Source organism: Hibiscus syriacus, unplaced genomic scaffold, assembly GCF_006381635.1.
Source record: "Hibiscus syriacus cultivar Baekdansim isolate YM2019G1 unplaced genomic scaffold, ASM638163v2 tig00112293_pilon, whole genome shotgun sequence".
NCBI lineage: Eukaryota > Viridiplantae > Streptophyta > Magnoliopsida > Malvales > Malvaceae > Hibiscus > Hibiscus syriacus.
Window position 1 is genome coordinate 3303911 of NW_024063296.1, and position 25243 is coordinate 3329153.

At 31.8% G+C, this 25243-nt stretch overlaps 1 pseudogene; it reads right to left on the reverse strand.

Moving 5' to 3' along the window:
• Positions 1-11479: 11479 nt before the first annotated feature.
• On the reverse strand, positions 11480-18385 carry LOC120177634 (annotated as a pseudogene).
• Positions 18386-25243: the final 6858 nt, after the last annotated feature.

Genomic DNA, 25243 nt, shown 5'->3' on the forward strand with positions numbered 1-25243 from the left:
TGTGTGAGGTGCTACAAGATAATATCCTGATCGAGAAGCTGCCCAAGTCCTGGTCCAATTACCATAACTCTCTCAAAACAAAAAAGAGGGGCATTTATCTTGAGGAGCATGTGGGCCACATTAAGATAGAGGAGGCTAATTGTTTGAAAGATAAGGTTACTAACTCTATTGGTCATTTTTTCTTTAAAGCTAACTTGGTTGAGTCTGGTGTTGCTTCAGGGTCTAAATTCAAAAAGACCATAAAAATAGGAAATTAAAACAAGAAGACGAAACCCGAGAAGGGAACCAACTTCAAGAAACCAAGAAAGCCAAAAGTTAAAGGGAAGTCTGTAAAGTTTTATGTGTGTGGTATATTCGTCCACAAAGCTTACCAATTCCAGCATCACTCATACCACCAGAATGAGAACAAATTGTAAATGAATGTTGCAGAGAATAATGTTGATAATGTCATCATAGCGGTGGTTTGAGAGGTTAATCTGGTGGAGAATAATGTTGAATGAGTCGTGGACACTGACACTTCAAGAAATTTATGCACAATGAATGAGGTTTTCACCGAGTTTGAGGATAAGGACAAAGGTGAAAGTGTGTACTTGGAGAACTCTAGCAGCTCTGAAGTGCTAGGCAGTGGCAAAGTTTTTCTCAAGCTAACTTTCGTAAAACTTTAGCCCTAACTAATTTTCTGTATGTACCTACCCTACTTAGGAATTTAATAAGTGGCAGACTTTTGAATAAGGTAGGCATTAAGTTAGTTTTTGAGGCAGATAAGCTTGTACTTTCCCGAAATGGTGATTATGCTGGGAAAAGTTTTCTAAATGGGTTTATTTATCATAAAAACTCAACTTAATGAGAATAAAGCTACCACTTCTGCTTCCATTGTTGAGAGTATTGATGGCATGCTAGATTAAGACATGCGTGTAATGCCACATACCCGGTCCAGGAGTCCGAGTCTGGTACTTGAGCATATATTAGGTTCTAATCGTGTTGGACGGATCAAGATCCATACTACGCACATTTCGTGGAAGCAAACAAATTAAAATCTCTTACTGTTCGTCACATACAATGTTCAATGTAACTAGCATGCAAATGAATCATAATTAAAAATGCAAACATTACATTTAAATATTTAGGGGCATTTTAGTCATTTCACATCATATAATAAATCAATAATTAAAATCACCCAATTAAGGTTACCACATGTTAAACACTTTCATAAGGAAGCATCACATAAAATTTTATACCAATCGGACATCAGAAAATCACTCAATTAATCATACAAGATTAGGGACTTAAACATAAATATACAAAACCTACGTACCAACCAGTAACATACAATTGAGGGTTCCATTATGTAATTAAGTGCGTTTAAGAAGTGATCCTTTCTTGAATGGGATCGATCCTTCTTCACGGGAGATCGATCATTTTGAAAGGGATCGATTTTTTGCAAAACAAAAACTTTGGGATCGGTCCTTTCTCCTATGGGATTGATCATTTTTCAGAAAAAAATGCAGATTTATCAAGAAAATGCATATTTGGTCAACTAATCACCCATATAAAGGTAATCATGGACTAGGAACATGCTTGGACACTATTCAACCACTTCATACATGCCAAAACAAAGGTATAACATGCTTTATAATACAAGTCAACACATTTATCAAGGATTTGACACTAAAAGTCATCAACTGCATAAAAGTTCATTTCAAGCACAAGTCACCTACTCATTTTTGGAATTTAAGGTCATTTGATGCAACCTATGAGTCTAACACATTTATTTTACCAAGTTACACTAAACTAAACACTCCAAACACTTCTTTAAGGACTAAAACAATATTTGAGTAATCTCATGCTTAAAGCAACAAGTTTATACTTATAAATTCAAATTCAACAAATCAAACCAACATAGAATCCAAAACATAAATCCACATATTACAAACCAAAATCCAGCATTATAAGTCCAACAAATTGAATAATAGATCTAAGTCCCAAACGTCTCCAAATTGCCACACAAAGTTTCCAAAAACCACATACGTATAGGTTTATGCCTTAGCCTTGCTTGATCACACCGATGCCAAGCTCTTTGCCTCCAAGCTCGACTCTAATCCTCTGAAAAATGTTAACAACGAGTGTGAGCTTATAAAGCCCAGTGAACGACTAATATTCAAAGCAATGCACACAACCAATATAAAGATCAATCATATATGTTCATACGTAACTTGTTCTTTACTCTACACATATAATTCAATATATCATGCTTGAATGATCAGCTAATGTTTTCCAAATCACTTGATTTCCATATTAAACAAAAATCAGGGACCATATAATTCAAAAACAATCACAAGCATACATGCACAATTACCTTCCTTGGTAAATCACACAATCATGCACATTTTTTTTCATTTAAGATCAATAGCTTTTATTCGAAACACAACACACTCACTGGATAAATGAACTCCATACAACTCCCATTTTGTTTACGATCTCACATAGATCCAAAACCATGAATTGCGAAGGAAACTCAACACCCAACCTTACCCCGTATATTCTCGGAGCAAATCTCAACGTACCATCCGAGCCCCATATAATCCTGAATCACACACTAATACAAAACACATATAGTACTCTTTCCTAGGCATTCCTTTCATATCCAAAGGCCATATTAAGAACAATAGACAAGTTATCCAATTTACCAAGAGTTGTTATCAATGATGCATAGTTTTCACATACTGATTCAAATACATTTTGAAACACATTTACGGATGGTTTTCATGATCAACCCACATATATGGACAGTGAGAAAGTTTATCTCATCCAATTCACATTCAGAATATATATAGATTTTCACAAAACATTTCCAAAATTCTATGCAACATTTGCAACACATCACATTCATAATTCACATTCTCATTTCCGGCAGAAGTGGCATCATATGTAAATCAACATAATTCATATTCCATCATCATAATTAACCAAATAACACAATATATCAGAATTATAAATGCAACACTACGCAAACCTCAACCTTAAATCGTGTTCATTTCTAAGAATGAGAGCCACTCACCTTATTGTCCGGAAACCAAAAACGCTTCCAAACACTACCTCAATGTTCACTAAACTCAAACCACCAAGTTTCCTCAACTAAAAACACAATAAGAACCTTGTAAATCAAATTAACACATAAAAATCTAATCTAAAACAAAAAAGAATCCTCTATTTCTAAAATATAGCGCAAACATCGAAAAAATCAAAAACCTTACCGAAATGTCACTCCAGAAGCTCCAAACCTAAACGCACAAATATCCAAACTAAAAGCGGATAAACAAAAACTATAAGAAACATCTAACTCAACTAGAATCGCACAAATTAACATATACAAACCGAAATTCCCGGATTCTCAAAAATACCAAAAATTGACATTATTTTCAAGAAATCAATAGCCAAAATTCATTTGCAATCAAAAACCTGATTCCATATGATTATAATCACTCCAAAAACAAATCAATTTCATTAAGAAAACCTCAAAACCAATTCAAGAAATTAGCACATTAATTAGCTCCAAAAAATCAATTGAAATCTTAGAAATCCTTTCAATTAAATCAGCAATTCAATATAATCATTAACACTTAATCAAATGCCCTCAAAAGTTTAAAGAAAACCAAGGAAAAGTTCCTTACCTTGCTGGAAAATATATTGAAATTGATATCATCAATGGAACTCCAATATGATCAAGCTTTAAAAACAAGAAGATGAGATAAAAGAAACTTGAGAATTAAAATCAAAATTGAGAAGAGTAAATTTAGAAATCAATAAGAAAAAAGAGAAAAACTTGATCAGCTTGTTTGGGAGAAAACGAGAAAAAAATGGAAGAAGTTAAGAGAAGTTACTAAAATGTAAAATGAGAATGAAATGAAAAGCACGTGAATAAAAAAGAAAATGTAATTTAGGTTAAAATGAATCTAGATAGAAAATTGGTAAAAATAGAAATTAAAACATTCTAATTTAGAAGGAAAAACTCTAAACGTAAGCTTTGGTTTAATTGCTTCATAGACTTTGGACATTGTGAAAATTTACAAAATGATCACCGCAATTATAATTTTCAATTCTTTCAATTCAGACAGCAAATTATTTAATTAAACTTCCATAATTAAAAATTAATCATATAAAATCACATAAAACCTTTCCAAAATATTTTTAAAACTAAAATATGAATTTTGGAAAATTTTCTTTCTTTTTATCAGAAATCCGAAAATCGGCCTGAAATCGACCCTGTCTACCATACCCTACTTTAGGACGTTACAATATTAATATTCACTCTTTAAAGAAAGTGATAAAAATAAATATTATGCCTAAACTAGACATAACTATCTTTAAAAAATGAGAGATTTGTGTAGAAGCCAAGCATGCTAAATCCCACATTAACACAATTTCTAAGAAAAAGAACGAATTGTTAAAACTTATACATACTGATCTAGCAGACTTCAGAAACTTTGAAAGTAAGAGAGGAAAACACTATTACATTTGTAGATAATTATTCAAGAAACTTTTGCTCCATATTTCCTCAACATAACGATAACCTAGAGGAAAAATAGAAATCTAAAAGAGATGATGAATTCGTTGTTGATAATTTCGAGGTTAGCTGACAACATGTTGGGGGAAGCCATTCTATCAAAAAATCACATTTTGAAATGAGTATCTCACAAGTAATTAGATTCTACTACATATGAATTATGGAAAGGCTACACTCCATATCTGCAATACCTGAAAGTGTGGGGGTGTCTGACTAAAGTGGGCTTACTAGACTTTATACCATCGATCCTAAAACATGCAATGTTAATAGGATATGCTACAAACAGTGTTGCGTACACGTTCATGTGTTTACAAGACCACTCTATTTGTGAATCTAGGGATGTTGTTTTCTTTAAAGATACTTTCCACTAAAAAAACCTAGATTAAATGAGGAAACACAAATAGAAAGATTATCATCCACTTCTTCTAGTGTACCTGCTAAGTGTTCTCAAGAGATTAAATTTGAGCATAGAAGAAGTAAAATAAAAAGAACTTAAACATCTTTGTACCAGACTTATCGCTTCCTTTATTTATGAGATAAATGATTTAGACTCAATATCTATCCAATAGCTCAAATTTTTCTGTTAGATGAGGATCCTAAGACTTAAGAAGAAGCTAAAGATCTATTGATTCAATTTCTGGAAAAGTGATATTAATTATGAACTAGAATTAATAATGTTTAATCATACTTGGGAATTGGTTGATTTGCCTAGAGGATTTAAACCAATCAACAAAAAAATGGGTCTTCCGAAAGAAACTCAAACCAAATGGTTCAATCTAGTTATACAAGGCAAGGCTAGTTGTCAAAAGGTTCACTAAAAAGTTTAGCTTAGACTTATTCGATACCTATTCTATTGTAACAAAAATCTCAACGAACCATGCATTATTTGTACTAGCCTCCATTCACAAGTTGCAAGTACAACAAATGGATGTAAAGAATACATTTCTGAATGGAAATCTAGATGAGGTGATCTATATGGAGCAACCTCTTGGCTTCAAGGCGCCTGGCATGGAAGGCAAAGTGTGTAGATTGAAAAAGTCACTTTATGGCATGAAGTAAGCTCATAAATAGTGGAACGAGAAATTTCACAAAACTATAATGAGTTTTCGTTTTGTTGTGAATGGTTCAGATGCATACGTGTATTCTAGGATGTTTGGTAATAATTGTGTAATCATAAGTTTATATGTTGATGACATGTTAATCTTCAGTACTAACATTGAGTCCATTAACAAAAAAAAGAATTTCTTGTCTACTAAATTTGAGATAACCAATTTGGGAGAAGTCGATGTGATCTTAGGGGTCAAAGTTACCAAAACTGAAAAGAGTTTTTCTTTAAATCAAAAACATTACTTTGAGAAAGTGTTAAAGAAATTTGACAATTTTAATTTCATCCTGTGCTAAATCCTTATTACCCTAGCATGCATCTCTTTAAAACAAGGGAAGTAGTGTTTCCCAAACTGAATATGCTAAAATAATTGGAAGCCTAACTTTTTAATGAACTATACTCGATCTGATATTGCCTGCTATGAGATGACTTAGTAATCATAATCCAAGTGGTGAACATTGGGTTCTCTTCGACGCATACTCAAGTATCTTAAGGGTACAATGGATTGGAAAGTTGAGTTTGCTGGCTTTCCAGCAGTTTTAGAATGATATTGTGATGCCAATTGGGCTTCTGATAATGATGAGGTAAGCTCTACGAGCGGGTATGTGTTTACTTTAGGTGGAGCAACGATCTCGTGGAAGTTTGCGAAGCAAACCTGTATTTCTTGTTCCACTATGGAGTCAGAGTTTATAGCTCTTGACTTAGCCTTAAAAGAAGCTGAATGACTCAAAAATTTATTAGCTGAAATTCAATTGTGGGGAAAATTGACTCCTCCAGACTCCTTGTTGTTTGATTCACAAGTTGCGATATGTATGGACAAGAAACAAGCTTACAATGGTAAGAAGAAGCATATTCGCATAAGAAATGAATCTATTAGACATTTAATAAGGAATGAAGTACTCTCTTTAGAGTACATGAAGTCTGAAAGGAACCTAGTAGATTCGCTTACCAAAGGGTTAAGCAGGAAACTGGTCCTAGATTCGTCTAGGGGGATGGGTTTAAAACCCATTGGTTGAGGAATTCATAGTGGATACCCAACTTAGTTATCTAAATTCAATGTGGTCAAATGAAACCATGGAAAGAATCATAGTGTACATTTCTACCTACCTATCACTGTAACAATGATTGCTCTTAATAAATTCACAACCCAGATTTTCGATGGTCTTAATGAGAAAGACTTGATGAATTTACTAAATTTGGTTGAATATATATTCTTAATAAGTTTATAACCCAGAGTTGAGTGGATAGTCCTAATTGAGAAAGACAAGATGAACTTACCGCTAGAAAGGTTGAGTTTTATGAAAACTCTTAATGGATTCAAATCCAAGAGTTTGGATGGTTTTACTGAGAATGACTTATTGAATTCACCGATTAATTAGATTGAATATTTATTCTTAATGATTTCTTATAATAGAGTATGGGTGGTTCATTTATAATGAATTTGGTTGAATATATATTCTTAATAAGTTTATAACCCAGAGTTGAGTGGATTGTCGTAATTGAGAAAGACAAGATGAACTTACCGCTAGAAAGGTTGAGTTTTATGAAAACTCTTAATGGATTCAAATCCAAGAATTTGGATGGTTTTACTGAGAATGACTTATTGAATTCACCGATTAATTAGATTGAATATTTATTCTTAATGATTTCTTATAATAGAGTATGGGTGGTTCATTTATAATGAACTTGAAGAAAATCACCATAACCTTTGAGAGGTTGAGTTGCTATAAAAGGCTCTTAATTATCTCACAACCCAATTTTAGGGTGCTTTATGTTGAGATAAACCTGATGAAATAACCTACGTAAGTGAAAAGGATTAGCCACCTTCTATGAAAAACATTGGGCCATTTTTCTAATACACTTACTAGAATTCTGAGATAAGATGGCCAAATATACACTTGTGTATATATCTTACACATGAAGGAATTTAGTGGCTGAAGGGGTTATTTGTTGTGTTATGGGTTTTATAGTGTTCATTCTTTCTTCCTTAGTTAACTGATAGAGAAAAGGGATAATCTCGCACGCCACTATTGTCGACGTCCGTCCTTCTTGGCTTGTGGCACGTGGCTCATGGCTTGTGGCAATACGTATCTTCGATACGTCCACATAGATTCTATCTTTATGGAGAAAATTCGTAAGGATTTTCTTAAGCAAAAAAAGATTATGAAAGAATTTATTCTGATATTTATAGGTTGCAAAGTGTCATGGTTCGATTTAAATTTCAAAGGGTAATGACTGATTAATTATTTGTTAATTTGATTTCTGAAAATTTAAAATATGATTAGTCAGTTTCTGAAATTATGCATGTGAAACGTTTGATGTACCTGGATAATATTTCAGCTTTGTTCAGAGTGTTAAGTCATTACAAGAGTTACTAGAGTTAATTACATGAGTTAAACGACTGGAAATTAAAGGACGAATCTGGACTCTTTAAGGCCAGATTTATTCGTTTATAAAGGAGTTTAATACAGAGTTTAAATTCGAAAATTAATCAGATTTATATCTGATTTTTGTTTTGGACGATTTGGCCCCTAACTAAGCCTATAAATAGAGAGGCTTCCTAAGCTTCTCAACTTAGTTTCAACTCTCACATATCCTCTCAATCTAAAGCATTTCAAGCTTCCTTTCTCTACTACTATCAGAAGAGTAGTACCACTGGCAGTCCACTCCGGTTTCGGGTGTAAAAATTCTCAGAGTGACCATGTTAACATCGGGGGATGATCCGCCTATCGCAACGATTACACACATCGATACGAATTTGTTTCTAAGGTAGTAATTTTCACCATGACACAGTTTTGGTGGTTGATTTGTTTATTATATTTTATATTGTCATGTGAATACTAACTTCTTTTATTTCCAACATATAGTGCATATAAAATAAAAGTCTCAAATTGCGTTAACGTTATCTCAACTAAGGAAACAAGTATTTTATCCCTAATAAATAGAATAAATAATATTTTTAGGATCCACTCGAACATTCATCAATCACTATTAACAACCATTTTAAGGCTTTAGATGCAAGAGGGTAACTCCCCTTCTCTCCTCTCCCAACAAAAGGAGTTTCCTTTTCTATTCTCAACAAGTCTCCAGGACTCCCTCTCCTATATCAGATCCACCATTGTTACTCTCAAAATACCCTTCACATTCATGGATCTTATACCATCATAACTAATGGTTTTTGTCAAAATCTAAAGGGATAAAATGTAACAAATATACTGACGGACCGACCCACCAACTTGAACCATTGTATAACTCGTTCTACATCAACATACCTAAAACTCATCGTACGGAGAAGAAATCAGACTAACATTGGACGGCTGCCGATAGGGAAAGGATAAAGCTCGGTGGAACCTATTGTCATCATGGAGCCGATAAGTATATTGTTGGAATTGGTAAGGTAAACCAATCTTACTAGCTTATTTGCAAGAGCCCATGTTGGAAATAAGGTGCTGCATTTGATTATTAGAAACAAACTATTGCTCATTAACTGAGATAAATAATTGCTACTTCTCTTTTTTGTTTCTTTTTGTGTATTTGATGTAGTCCCCTGCACATCAAGTAAACAAGTCCTGATGTCAGGGATGATGCATTACTAATAAATGAAATATGTGTGGGTACGATCATGAATGATGGTGATAGAGTTGATGATAGATTAATAATAATAATAATTTTTGAAAAGAGAATAATAATAATAATAAAAATAAAAATAATGATAACAATAATAATAATGTGTTTGAGGATTAAATTGATATAATTAAAATTTTTAATTTGAGTACGAACCAAGTTATTTCAATGTTTAAGGGATGATTATTATTTCTAGAGAACCCGGATTTGAATACATTGTACGTTATAGGTGTTTGAGTATTTATTATCAAATGAGTTATGAGTTTTTCGAACAGATATTAAATTGTAATTGTCCTTGTATTAATGGAAAAAAAAAATCAAACTGATGTAATGTCTGGATGGTTAGGGCAGCAAATCTCAATCTTTGGGCATAAATTGAATGGCTTTATGGATGTGTTTTTTCCTTACGAATCGACTAAGAATATATGAACTTAAAGTATATTAACTTAAAATATTAGTAAAGACAAAATATGGAATCAAAAACCGAATGTTTGATCTCAAATTCGGAGGAAGCATCTCGTTCTACTTCCAAAATGGCATCTCTGTCGGTGGTTTAATCCGAGATGAAAAAGTGAGTGGGTGTTGAAGATAGACGGGTAGGATTATAGTCGACCTATAGTCGGGTCTGATTGAGTTCTTAACCTGCTCGAAAATTATGGTCCGTTTGATTCTAAAATATATTTTTTTTATTTTTTTTATTTTTGTTTTCAGAATTAGTTTTTTTTAAATTTTTTAAAAATTAGAAAAAAAATTTAGTTAATATAAATAAAAAAGTTGTATTCAAAACTAAAATAGTACAAATGTATATGGTATTTAATTTTTAAAATAGAAATAACAAATAGTTATTAAATAATTAAATTAAACTATAATTATTAAAAAAACTATTACATAAATTTAACATGTAAGTTATGTAAATATAAAACAATAAAATTGATAAGAAATTTTATAACACAAAATGTATTTTAGTTTATAATAAAAAATATAATGTTAATGCATATTGAACATCAATTAAATTTAAAAAATACACAAAAATATTGTTATAAGCAATAGAACACAAAAGTGTCATTAACATAAAAGATATGTTTAGTTGTCATTGAGACCCTCAAACTTTTGAGAAAAAAATAATTAGTATAATCCCTGAACGTTTTTTATACCAAATATGATCTTAAACTTAGAAAAAAATAATCTAACCCTTTAAATCACGGAGTCAAACATTGACCGTCACGATACTTATATGGCATTCCATAAACTTACATGAGAATCTACAATATCGATTTGATAGTTCACGATCCTGTTGTGATAGTACTTGATGGACAATGATATGATAGATGGACTTAATTGATTATTTTAGAAAGTTTGAGGACTTATTTAATTTTTTAAAAAAGTTAAAAAATTATTTTGATTAAAAATATAAACAATTATTAAGATATTCAATAAATTAAATATAAAAAATACTAAAAAGTTAAATTATTAAAAAATAATTTGAGGACTAATTGGGTGTAAAAAAGTTTAGGGGCAATATTATTTTTTACAAAAGTTTGAGAGTTTCAAATATCATTAAATCAAAAAATTATTGTTAGATTTATTTAAACTTATGTAAGTTAAGTTAAAAATCTAGATATCATATTTAGTGTTTTTAAAAATTTTAAAACAATTTTAATAAAATATTTACATCTTTTTATGTTTTCATATTTTCTCTTATTTTTTTTTCACTTTTTCAATTTTATAACCAAACACATTTTTCAATATTTTCTATTTTCTAAAATAATTAAAATGAAAATAGCATATATTTTCAAAAATCAAAGGTACTCATCTTCTCTCAACTTGGTGCAAGGTTTAGGAGGATCCTATTGCCTTAAAATCCGACTTGATTTATATTAGTATTTACACCTAACTAGACATGATATATATATATATATATATATATATAATTCATTTTTTATCAAGTAAAATTAAAAAAATAAAACAATTATATTATAATTATCCTTAAATAATAAGAAATAATTATAAAATTATCAACTAAGGTCGAATATTTTACCCTAAACCCAAATTCAATATAACCTCATCCAATTGAATTCGAATTTTCAAAATAAAAAACTAATCCAACCATTTCGTCACCAGTCATTATCGGGTGCTGCAATAATTGATTACTTTGTTATTCTGACTGAAACAACTGTACAAACAGACCATCTCCCAAATTCCAAATATAAATGCCACCATAAAACATAAATATTTAAACAGATAATATAAAAATGATTATGCTACAACAGCATAGCAAGAAGAGCCAGGACGAGCTACAAGACCAAAATTTCCTTGGCTCAACACTAACAAATGACACGTAAATGCTCAACAGCATATCTACCAATAGCCTCGTAATAGCAAACAATCCGAAAACTAGGGTTACAACAAATACCGCCATGAACTTATTCTCCATTGATGTCTGTCTCTCCAGAACTTTTTGGACTTTCCACCTGAAAATTAATGTCGATTATCATCAGTCAATGAAGGCCAAAGCAGATTCCATTCTATAACCATGGTGCAATGCAATGCAATCATTTTTTTTCTTCTGAAAGATAAAATGGGCCTTGTTAAAAAAACCCATCAAACTTCGATCATGCCATATCTCAATCAAGATAGCGGAATGGAAAAAGAATATTCAGGTCTTTTTTAATCATAACCAAAATACACGCCAAAACTACCAAGATGTATATGCATCCAGTAAGATGCAAAAGTAAGTATTTTATTAGTTACCTTCAAGATTTCATCCTTATTAAGCCCTAGCTATTGGATTTTATTCATCAGTCTCCAACTAGCTACCCGACACAACACGCATTAGAAGACGTTTTCTTCTTTCATGGTTGTTCCTACGTGGAGTAGCTATGGGTGATTCTTGAAATGTTTGGAGCTAAGCTGCCTCCACATAACACGTATTACAAGTAGCTTAGCTCCAAACATTTCAAGAATAACCCATCTCCAAGAGAGAGCATACATTTCAAGAATCACCCATGTCCAAGATGAGAGCATGGTAATGAAGGATAGAAGAGGGTAGGGATGGAAAAACTTCTAACTTAATGGACAGGCTTCAAGATTCCCACATTCTAGCATTGTTATTTGAATATTTTGCCATCCTTATCCTTCTTTCTTATCAACCAAAGCCTTTCCAGTGGTTCTCTCATTTGTTAAGAGAGGGAGGAAAGAGGAAGGAAAATGAGTGGATTTGTACCTTTCCCTTCCCTCCAAATTCAATCTTCCATTCCTCCCTCCCAAACCACAAACCAGCCATCAAACTGTAGTTTGATTTCTTAACTGCTTAAAAAAGTATAAATAAAAATGTTTGCATATACCGAAAAATTGTTTTACTATTTTAAATATATTTTTATTGAATATGTCAAATTTAGAATGCAGTAAAAGTAAAAAGAATTTCAAAAGTTACAAAAAGAGAAAAATCGTAACCTAATCTCTGAAATCACATTTTAAAGTTTATGTTGATTTCAGTCATTTTAATTCAGCTTAATTGTTTGTTATTCAAGGGAAAAAGAAGTATGCTTATACGTTATCCTAAAATTAGTACCAAAGTAAAGCAGGTGCATCTTATTGGTGAAGAACTACACGTAATAAGCAGTATGCTTAACATTTTGGAATAATTGTAAAATAGTAAATTCATACCAAAGGCTCAACTACACAAATTAAAAAATAACAATAAATTGAGCAAATTAATCATGGATAAACTGACCTCAGATCACCATTGTCTCTGACTAAAGCATTCAGCTGTACAGAAACCAGAGATTTCCAGGAAGCAATATCAGCAACATCTTTAGCCTGATAAAAGGGGGAAAATGATTACAGTGAAAATATACCAGATTCAAAAAGAAAAAAAGAAGGAAAAAAAAAGAGAAAAACTATTTGTAACAACTTAGAGTTTCACATACAACGATATTCTGGCTGTCAAGGAGCTCTTTTATATTTTCTTTAATTTTCTAGCAGTTTATCTTTTTCACCTATTTCTTCGTCAAATTCTTTAAATATATTTCTGTACATGGAATTCAACTCTTCTAAGTAACGCTCCAAAACCGATAACTTAAGTCTAAAGCTCGAACTTTCTGCATCAAAATTTTTAGAACACTGTCTCCAGGTACTCTGCCAACTTGTTGATGACGAATTTCTTCAACAGGATTGGGAGCAACATTACTTGTAGCATCCAACTGCACATTTGAGTTTTCCACGAAGGCTCAGATCCCATTTCCATGTGAGAACTTTGGTGAATATCATCGCGATGAGAGGTCTCCACTTGTGATGCTGTTTGTTCGATCACGGACTCCATCCAGGTGCAAAGAGATTATCCTGAACAGAGATCAAATCCTCCAGCATTCTCTCTACTGCATCCACTCCATACACTTCAATAACACTCAGCGTACAATAAAATTCGGAACCATAATGGCTCAAAAGGTTTAACTTCAAATACCTAACCCACTTTGGTTCCTGAAGAACAAATCTCTGAGCAAGCTTCACATTGGCAGCAGTAAAGTTCCCAAATTAGTCCAAACATCTGTTGGAAAACCAAACTCCCAAGCAACTCAAATTGTTTCAAATTAGATGAGTAATGTTCAAAATTTGCTATTTCAATTGTGTCTACTAAAGTTTCTTCTGAAAGTTCTATAACAACAAATTTTGCTTCTGCTGAACAGGGATTTCGTAGGTACTTGTCCTCATCTCTGCCTAAGATATTAGAGGCACCCTTTGCTTCCTTGTTATATGCCAGGACTTTTGCTCCTTTTGAAGCCGAGGCATAGTTGTATTCTTTACCCCCAGGCTCCAACTATGTATTACTCCTGTCTGACCAGTACCGATTACTTTAGAAATGAATGCTCGACTCTTGAATTCGTCAAGACCAGGAGGCACAGCGTGGGACAGTCTATCAGACTTTGGAGAGCTATTTTCAGATTTATTTCTGCAACAGAGTTTCCAGCGTCAAGTTCCTCATTAGTAGAGATATGATTTTTGCTATCTTCATCATTTTCAGGTGAATCGTCATGAAGATCTGTGGTCTCAGCAACATTTGCACAAAAAACATCATGAGAAGAAAAGAGCCAGATTCGCATGCCAAACATTGACCAGGAGAATCAGAATGTTCATTGTGTCCCATCCTAGCATCATCCCATGTTGATAAGCCAAGGACTACAGACCCACCTATATTTAATAAAATAACATAATTGATTGTAAGAAGACATGCAAATGCTTTCCAGCAATTATAGATTTTATCCAAACAGTACATAAATAAGAATACCCACATTTTCTAAATTTACGGAAAGAAAAAATCAGTCTCGGACAGAATTCCATAATAACCTGAACAGTAAATGCCTGTACTACTACGAGATATACATCAGTAACAAATGCACTCCAGAAGACATAAATACTAGAGGTATGAAAGATACCAAATAGTCAGTAACAATCTAAACTCAACGGAAGGGTTACAGCTTAAAACAATTTTCCTCTTCTAGAGATCATTTGAAATAAAAACTACATTAAACATTTTTCCATAACTTCAAAAGGAGTCAACAACTCACTACAGATAGATTAGTACAAATGTAGAAAAGAGATGCTCAAATGAAGACAGAACTAGCATAGATATATCAACTAGAAGGTCTGATGTTCCACTAAATTTACAAACAAAATGAGGTCTAAGGAGAGAGAACCGGAAATGATAACAATATTTAGCATAAACAGGAAGAACAGCATTGCTTCTAAAATGCTCCGCAGAGGTAAGCATGGGACAACTGAACAACAGATAGGGAACCATGCCAACACTCCTTATTCTTCACCCTTTCAAATATCATGTTAATTCACATCCTGTATTAAACTAGTTTCAGCTTTATACTCTTGATAAATAATGACTAGAATCTCACATACTGCTCTATTATTAGTGCAATATATCACTGTGAAAGTAAGGACAGCGATTTCTAAGATGAATGGTAATCATATTTACGGCAACAAATTAGAGTCTCTCTGGCTAAATATAAACCTAGACAGTCTTTCTGGCAAAAGTCCTCGACAGCTGTTCAAAGTAAGTCTGGGATGGAATCTTCCGAGGTTTAAACACTGTGAAGTTGAGGCGCTGTGGACGAAGATAAACTTCAAGTGTTGAACAACTGTCTTGTTGGGTGGTGCAAGAACTTTATCAAGATTGGTAATCTTGCTAACCAAATACAAGCCAAAGGACTAGCGGGTTTCACGCTAAGAGCTGCTGGAAATGTAGTTCTAATGGTTTTTGAGGACTCGGATTTGTTGAGAAGCGTGAAGGAAGATAAGTTAGAGACTCTTGCAGAATGGTTTTCCAGAGTGGAAACTTGGTCAGAGTCTTGTGGTGGAGAGTCGGCGCGTGTGGTTAGTTGTGAAGGTATTCCTTTTCACGCTTGGAATTGGGATACTTTCAAAACATAGCTACTAAGTGGGGCAAGTTAATAGCAATTGATAACAATTGTGAGTTCCCTTCATCTTTTGACCGGGCTAAAATTCAAATACTCACAATGCTCAAGGGAGAATTGATGAGTTGTTAGAGTTGAAGGTCGGGGATAATTTATTCAAAATCTGGTGCATGAAGTTGACCCTTCCTTCAAACCTAATTCTTGGGTCCCTGAAGATTGCGATATCTCTTTAGAACTTGTTCCTCCAATTGGACTGTGATTGTTCGACAGCTGTATTCAGAGGCGTTTTTTAGTTTGTGGTTGTAATTGTTGGTTTGTTTTGCTATGTTATCTTACATCTTGAGGTGTATTTTAGAAATAGGGTTATTGTCTTAGGGGCTTTTTGTTTGAATGTAAGATTTTTAGGTGATATGGTCTGTATTGGTTTTTATTCCCCTTTGAGGGTTCGGTGTACCACTTGTACTTGGTCTTCTATTTAATAAAATATGAGGTACTCTTTTCTCCCTTCCAGTGTTCTTCAACATACTTCTAAGTATGTGGAAGAATATGAAGGGAGTTTTTAATGAGACCTCCAACTTCTATCAAAAAAAAAATAGTATCACAATATTATCTGTGTTCTTGCATTTTTTGAATTTATTTGTTTAATTGCAATTAGCTATAACTGTAAAGCCAGTCTTATTTACAACTTTTTCACATCCACTCTTTCATTTGCACAAAACTGATACTTTAATAACTTAATCAATGAAAGCATTGGACTTCCAGATGACTTAGACCCAACTACTCATGGCAGATTTTTACCATAATTATTAGTCTACGCAAAGGGGGGAAATATAGCATAAGAAATGACCCTTCTGATCCAAAGGATAATTACAAGTTTCAAATAGTATAACAAGTAGCAAGACGGATTGCACCTTCAATCAAGCAAAGAGTAATATAAGATTAATAGCAGCGTAATGAGAGCCAAAAACATTCCTTCCAGATGACTTTCACCCAACTACTCATGGTAATTTTTACCATAATTATCAGGCTATGCAAATGGGGGGGGATATAGCATAAGAAATGGCCTTGCTGATCCAAAGAATAATTACAAGCTTCAACTATTATAACATGTACTGAGGACGGATTGCAACTTCAATCAAGTAGAGAGTAATCTAAGATTAATAGAAGCATAACAATGAGCCAAAAACATTAAAGAATGGCTCAATGGATTCACAAGAGTTATGTATGGAGCAAGGGATGGACAGAGGGGGACGGGGGGATATAGCAAGAGTTGACCCTGCTGATCCAAAGAATAATTACAAGCTTCAAATATATAACAAGTACCGAGGACGGATTGCAACTTCAATCAAGCAGGAGTAATATAAGATTAATAGAAGCATAGCGATGACCAAAAACATTAAAGAATGGCTCAATGGGTTCACAAGAGTTATGTATGGAGCAAGGGATGGACAAAGTGGGGTGACTAGGGGTGGATGGGGCACTCGCCCCCTGAATTTTCAAATTCTCTTATTAGATATTTTTTTTTCGTATTCTTTATTGATAATCTGTTTTTGCCCAGCCCCCCCCACCCAAGAATTTTAGAAGTTTGTTCAACTCTAAAATTTTATAAGTTCGCCCGCCGTTATAAATTCTTGCGTTCTTCCCTGTGTGTAGGAGAGGTGGAGGTACAAAATCCAGATGAAAAAAACATCTAATACAAGGCTGATAAATAGATTGGCACAATTGGAACATCAGAACAATAACAACTTCGGTTAGGAGAACATGATAGTTAAGTCGAAGAAGACAACGAAAGACTACCTCTATGACTATCACCATGACATAGCCACAAGATGAAGAGAGAGAAGTCCCCACAAAACAAAAACCAAAAACATAGAAACCTTGTAGGAGCGGCTCACTCCAGAAATAGCACCGTCCAGAGCTCTTCCTTGCGGAAGAGCTGTACGTGATATCTGCATAGTGCATCTATCCAGTTTGCCACAGACTGCAAATATAAGTGTGGATGAGGACCAATTGGCAATCATACTATAACTGTATATTCAGCAAAGACTTTAAGAATGGCTTTAAACTAAGCAAGTAATCAGAAACCAAATATGGGGGAAGAAACGATTGCTTCAAACTTTTAATTCAATCACCGATCAGACAATAACAAATAAGAATCTAAAAATGGGTATCCGTTTTTCCCATCAGCAAACCATCTTTACTTCATAAAAGACCAATCGAACCACGAAATTCCTCCCCATTTGTCTCTCTTACATAGAAAGAAAATTATCATTTATTCTTCCATAAGGCAATCATATATACATCTCAAAAGAAATTATACTATTGTAAAGAGAAAAGGATAAACAGAGGAATATCGACTTAATTTGACTAATTTCCATAGACAGATCAAATCATAACATATTCCTGTTGTTTTTATTTCAGCAATTTCCGCTGCCACAATCAAACAGCATAAATCGTTCAACAAACAGGACCAAAAAAACAAGAAGACAAAAACGATAATAATCAAAATTTTTACTTGAAATTCTGGGAACTCGAATTGCAAAGAGTAGATCCAATCTAATAATTGAACAAATAATAGAGCACAAAAAAATTAATAAAAAACTAAAATCACAACAAAATATGAATGAAATCACCTGAATTTATACAAGAAAAAGAGAAGAATAAGATCAATAGAATTTTTTAATTGGAAAAAGAAAAAATAAAAAATTCATTTGTCGATAGAAGAAATCGGAAAATTAAAATTGAAAGTAATGAGAACGTATAGAAACTATAAAGAGTGAGGAAAGTGTCGTGGTTTAGTAACATTAAACAAGAGAGAGCAGCAAAACGGCGTAGTTTACGGGAATCGTCCGCGTTCTTTTGTCCCATCGCCGTTATAATTGTCCACTCTGGTAACGGCATGTACTGTTTTTCAAAATTCAAATAAATAGTAATACAAGCTCTCGTTGTGTGTGTTTTAAAAAAAAATAACCGATTTAAGAATCTAATCGATTAACAAATTATTTTTTTTAAAAATTGAATTTAAATAATTACGTTTTTAATATGTATATAAATTTTTAATAATTAAAAATTTAAACAAATTATCATTATTCTAGATTATTTAAATGAATAATCGAAATAAATTGAGTATAAAAAATATCTTATTAATTGATTTTATGAGATGAAATTTAATTCATTAAATATGTTTAGATTTAAACTTTAATATTATAAGTAAAACGAATTAAATTATAGAAATTATTTTGTTTTGAATTTGAAATAACCAAATTATCAAAATATACAAAAGTCGGTGTGTTAGGTTTACTGACAGAGTAGACCAATCATATATTTATAGGGGTAAATTATATGTTAATATTATAATTATTATTTTATTTTGTTTGGTCATTTAATTAATTTTTTAAATCATATCTAATATTATTTTAGTTTCATTTGATCATTTAACTTTAAAAATTAATAGAACTGCTACGTTTTATTTTTTTAATAATGATGGAAAATTATCTTATGATATATTAGCATCAGTGTATTTTTATAACAGATAATTGAAATAAAACCAAAATTAAATGTTAGATTGATTTTGAGAAAAATAATTAAATAACTAAAATGAAATAAAAATGAATAATTGATACTAAATGTATAGTTACCCTATACATAATTGTGGTTAAAAAATTTCTATGCGGAGATAGAGATTTCAACTCATTCTTTACTTGAAAGAATTACAAATTTGAGTTGGTGAATGCCATCATCATTCATCACCATCAAAATATTTATTTATTAACAAAATGAGATGTACTCTTTCCATCTTCACCTTAATCCTTATACTTTCACGTTTTAATATATTATATTTTAGATAACATAAATTTCTATTTATGTTATCTAAAAAAGAAAAATACAATTTTTTTAGAAAATCATAGACTTTTTTAAAATAGATAACCTTTTAGAAAATATTAAAATTTAATGGATACCCTTTTCTCAAATAAGAATAGATATATGAATAAGAATGAGTAATTTATTTAGATAATTTTTTTTAATTGGGCATTTTAGCAATTGAGCAATTATATAAAATACTAAAAGATTTAATATGTGCTAAAATTAAATAATTTCTTTAGTATCTATGAAAAAGGGTAAATTTCAGAATACATGAAATATTTATTTAATATTCAACTTGATAACTTTTTCAAATAAGAATAGATATATGAATAAGAATGAGTAATTTATTTAGATAATTTTTTTTAATTGGGCATTTTAGCAATTTGTGAGCATATATAAAATACTAAAGATTTAATATGTGCTAAAATTAAATAATTTCTTTAGTATCTATGTGTAAATTTCGATATATATAGATATATATATATTATAGTTTTAAAATATTTTTAAACCTATATATTATTTTTGAATCATGTTTGAATATTTATATTATATAGTTTTAAAGTATTTTGAAATAAAATATATAGTTTTTACATATTTTGAAAAATATTATTATATAGTTTAAAGTATTTTGAATGTAAATATACTATATTTTAAAACTTGTTTTTTAAAAAAATATATTTATAGTTTTAAACATTTTTATATAGTTTTTTTAAAAAAAAAATATTTTTTGAAGATAATTATATTATAGTTTTTTAAATCATTCAAAAACTTATATAATTTAAAAAAAAAAAAAGTTTAAAAACTATATAATTTTGGAAATGTTTTAAAAAACAATATAATATAATTTAAAATATTTTTAAAAAAATATATTATATAGATTTTTGGAAATGTTTTTATTTTTTTATTTATTTATTTACCTTTTTTTTTATTTTAATATTTTACTTATTTATTTTTTTTTGTTGCAGGGTCTATAGGTCCAACGAGTCCAACTGTTTGGGCCTGATCTAGCCCAATATGGGTTGGGGTTTGGAAACCCTAGTCACACAGCCCCAGTCAGCGCCGCAAGTCGAGGAAGCATAAGCGCCAACAGTCACAACGGCGCGAGATCTCCGGCCGAGGAAATCGGACTGACCCATCCCGAAATCCTCGGCCCACGACGGGTTTATACCACGACCATCGGAACTGACCGGCACCAGTAGAGGTATAATACCCCCCACGGTCAGGAACAGGAGGAGGAGGAAAAAAACACAAACCATCAAACCATTCCACAACGGTGATACCAAACAGACAGCCAACAACAAATATCGAGAGCCACAAAAATACCACAGTACCAACAGAGTAACAAAACAGAACATAGAACCCGCAACTACATCAAACATCAACAAAAGAGATTCGAAGCAACAGAAGACCAAAGCAAGAACATTCCAACAGCAAGGAACAAAACCCAAAAATTCAGTTTTGGGACTATTCGGAAGGAGCACGGTCGTGGGGCACCCAAAGGTCGCCGAAAATCGCAAAGCCTCGTCGGGAAGGTAAACTCGAGGGTTTTTTTTTTAGATCTACTCGATCGGTGAAGTTATTGGGGGTATAGGCTTCGGGTTAGTGTTCGCTGCGTGGAGGGGATCATTTTGGTAGGCTTGATTTATTTCGGCCACCGCTAGCGGTGGCCGGCGTGGTGGCCGGCGCAGCGGAGGTGGCAGCCGGACAACCCCGGCGAGAGAGCCTCAGAGAGATCATTTTCTCTCAAAATTCTGAGAGATGAGTGAATGAAAATGAGAAATTTAGGGGTTTTAAGCCTTTTATATACGAAGGACCAAAGTGCAATTACAGGATTGTCAAATCCTTTCCGCCGTCCCTGGTATTTTGAATCGCTTTACAATTCAGTCACCAGTTGTAAATTGGCCTCCATATTTCTGATTTAATCAATTTGGTCCCTATTTATATTTTTTTTATATTCTATGAATTGGTCCCCTAACTTTTTATTTGTTCTTTGCAGTCATTTTCTAATTCATTAAGCTCAATTTGTTCCAATTTGATCCTAAATTTTACCTTTATTTTTTATTTTACTTTTAAATATTTTTTTAAATCTAACCTTTTTATTATTTTATTATTTCTTTCTTCATTATTATTATATATTATTTTTATATTTTTTATTTATTAGCATTTTGTTTTCGCTTTTTATCTAACATATTTTGTTCAGTCATGATTTCAGCCGATCAAATGGTAATAATTCGGATCGAATGAATTTAATTTTAATTTAATTCTAATTTTCGCAATTAAAGACAACCGACAAATTAATTGGTACCGAAAGGGCGGTTCAAGGGTGCTAATCCTTCCTTGACCGTAACCGACTCCCGAACCCGACACGTTTCTGGTACGACGCAGATCAGGTAAGATGGTGTCCGGCCCACCTAAATTCGTTTTAAAGTGGTCGGTGGCGACTCCTAACCCAATTCATTTAATCCAAGTCGAAGCCCAATTCCGGGGCCCGACCGAAAGACGGTTGCGACACTATGAAAAAGGGTAAATTTCAGAATTATACATGAATATTTATTTAATATTCAACTTGATAACTTTTTCTCTTGTTGAAATAGTGATGATTTCATTCCAAGAAAAATGAAAAATATTACAAACAAATATGGAATCCAAAGAGGCCCTTAAAAAGCCAGCTTAAGAGTATAAATAGTTTCTGATTTTTTTTCGAAAAAAATCAATGAATTTTTTTTTCATTCAAATAAAATTTTAAAGTAATAAATTTCACTAAATGAATCTGATCAAAAACTTATTGACTTGATAGTCAACACGTGGATGATGTTGTGATAAATGATTATGATTGTTAGAAAATTTAAGAGTTCATTTGATTCTAGAATATTGTTTTTTATTTTTTTTTTTTAGATAATAGAAAAATTGAAGAAAAATGCGTTTGATTGTAAAAAAAATATGAAAACATGATATATAATTCTTTTTGGTTGTTCTCCAGTTTCAATGTTTTGCATGATTAATTTGGATTGACCGCGTTGCACACCTAATTTTTGAAGGTGAGTCTCCCAAATGATATGATATAAGTTAGTTATTGATCTATTGGAAAATTTTAAGTTCGACTGATTCTAAAAAAATATAGACTAGTTTAATTTTCATTTCCCTTAGGAAATATAAACATTGAAGAAAATATTTTGATTGTAAAATTAGAAAATGTTTCTGAAAAGTAAAAAAAATAAGTGAAAATATGAAAACATAAAAATATATTGTTTTCCGTATTTTTAATAAAATTATTTTTGAAATTTTGAAAATAAGAAATACGATATTTAAATTTTAAACTTTATTTGCACATTTCAAATCTTTTTAACATATTTTTTTTTAATGTTATTTAAAACTCTTAATTTTATAATATTTTATATTTAATGTATTGAATAAACCTAGCAAACTTGACCCGAACCCGATTACTTGAAACGATTTACCTAACCCAATACCCAATATTAACTTGAATATGATGATCAAATTTGATCTAAACCCCGAACCAACCCGATCCAAATTAGTTAACTCAATATGAACTCATATCCAATTTGACCCGAATTGAATACAATTTGAACCGAAATTAACCTAAAAATTAAAAGCAATCTGAACAGAAAATAACTCGAGCTGAAACAATCACCTGAGCCGAAAAGCAACCCGAATGAATTAACCTGATTTGAAATTAATTCAAATCGAAAATAATCTGAACCGAAATCTATATATTTGACTAGACTTATAACCAAATTAAGCCTAAATGATAAGATTAACAAACAAATAAATATTTTTACAATATATATCAAAATTCTATATATAATTGATTAGACTCATAACAATTCAATAAGAATTGACATGATCCAAAGGTGACCTTAATCGAAAATCATGATCTGATATTGACCTGACCCGAATCTATTGATCCGGTATGAAACCGACCCAAAACTCAACCGATCTGATATTGATCTAAAACGAAAAATAATTGATCTGATAGTCTCATGACCCAAAAATTGAGCCGACCCGTTACCCAACCCAATTTACCATACATCTGAACAAATCTGTACCAGACCTGATCTAACCCGAATAAATTAAAATGAATATAATCTAAATCCAAAATGACCTGACCCGACCCAATCCAATCCGAATGACCGTTTACCACCTCTAATATTGAATATATTAGGTTAGTTTGGTGCAACTTTTGAAAAGTGATAATTAAAAGTGTTGTAGAAATGACTTTAAAAATGTTGTACAAAAGTGCAATTTAAAATTTAACTGTTTGAGATTGTTGTTAAAATTGAGTTTGAAAAGATAAAATGTTCATTATAGACGTTGTTAATTAAAATATATCATTTAAATTATATTACACTTAGGAAAATTCTACAAACGCTCGACGAGCACCAATTAGCCATTAATTTAATTTATAAAAATTTAAAATTCTAAAGGCTCAACGTATAATTATAAATTAGTTAAAATTTAAAGGTAAATTATTTAAAACAAAGGGTAACTATATCAGTGACCACCTACTATTGCTCGTTTTCATTTTGACCACATTTTTGAAATTTTGTAAGTCACTCAATTGTTTAAATTCATTCAATTAAGCCATTTATCATTAATATATGAATGTCTTTAAATAGTTGGATCTCATTTATGATATCCGATCAAGGACCACCTACTATTGCTCGTTTCATTTTGACCACCATTTTGAAATTTTGTAAGTCACTCAATTGTTTTAAATTCATTCAATTAAGCCATTTATCATTAATATATGAATGTCTTTAAATAGTTGGATCTCATTTATGATATCCGATCAAGTTACAGAAGTTTCATGTTTACCTTCTTGATAGCTACTAAGTGACTCTGATAAATAACTAGATCTTCTAGTGTGTTCCCTATGTATATGGATATCCTCTCTGATATTACAAGTCTGACTCTGTTATTTGAAATAAAAACATGATTTATGATCTTTGGTTTTTGATACAAGATACATCTGGCTCCTGATTATAATATTACTGTTTACAATTTAACATTTTTTTATATTGGAGGTCTAATCTAGGATCTATTATAAAGTTCTGTAGGTTCAACTTTGATTAAGCTGGTAATTCCCTATGGACCAAATGCGACCCTTGAATGGGATCCTAGGCCCAATGGGCCTAGTGAAAAGACCTTGCGGACCCTAAGGCACTTCCTTAGGGTGGCTTCTTTGCATTATGCTTAGGGTAAGTCCTTGTGGACCTGGGGGCACTCCACTCAAGTGGCTCATATGCTTCGATTAGGGTAAGTCCTTATAGACCCAATGTAATACCCCAAATGTCAGGCCAGTGACTTTATTGAAAAGATTTAAATTTTGAGGATTTAATTAATAAATGGTAATGTATAAGAAAATAAATTAGAAATTATATGGTTAAGACTAATTTCTAAGAATAAAAGAATGAAAGGGGTATTTTAGTCTTTTAAGGGGAAATGAATTATGGTATTAAAGTAAAGAAAATGGGAAAATGGAGAGTGTTAATACCTTGGTTATTTTCTTCTTCTTTCCCGTTTTTCACATGGCCTTCTCCATAGATAAGGTAAACTTCATCAAAATAGCTTTTCCTTTAGATTATGGTTTTTTTTTTGCAACCTTAAATGATATGTAAGCTTAAGGAAGGGTTAAAGAAGATT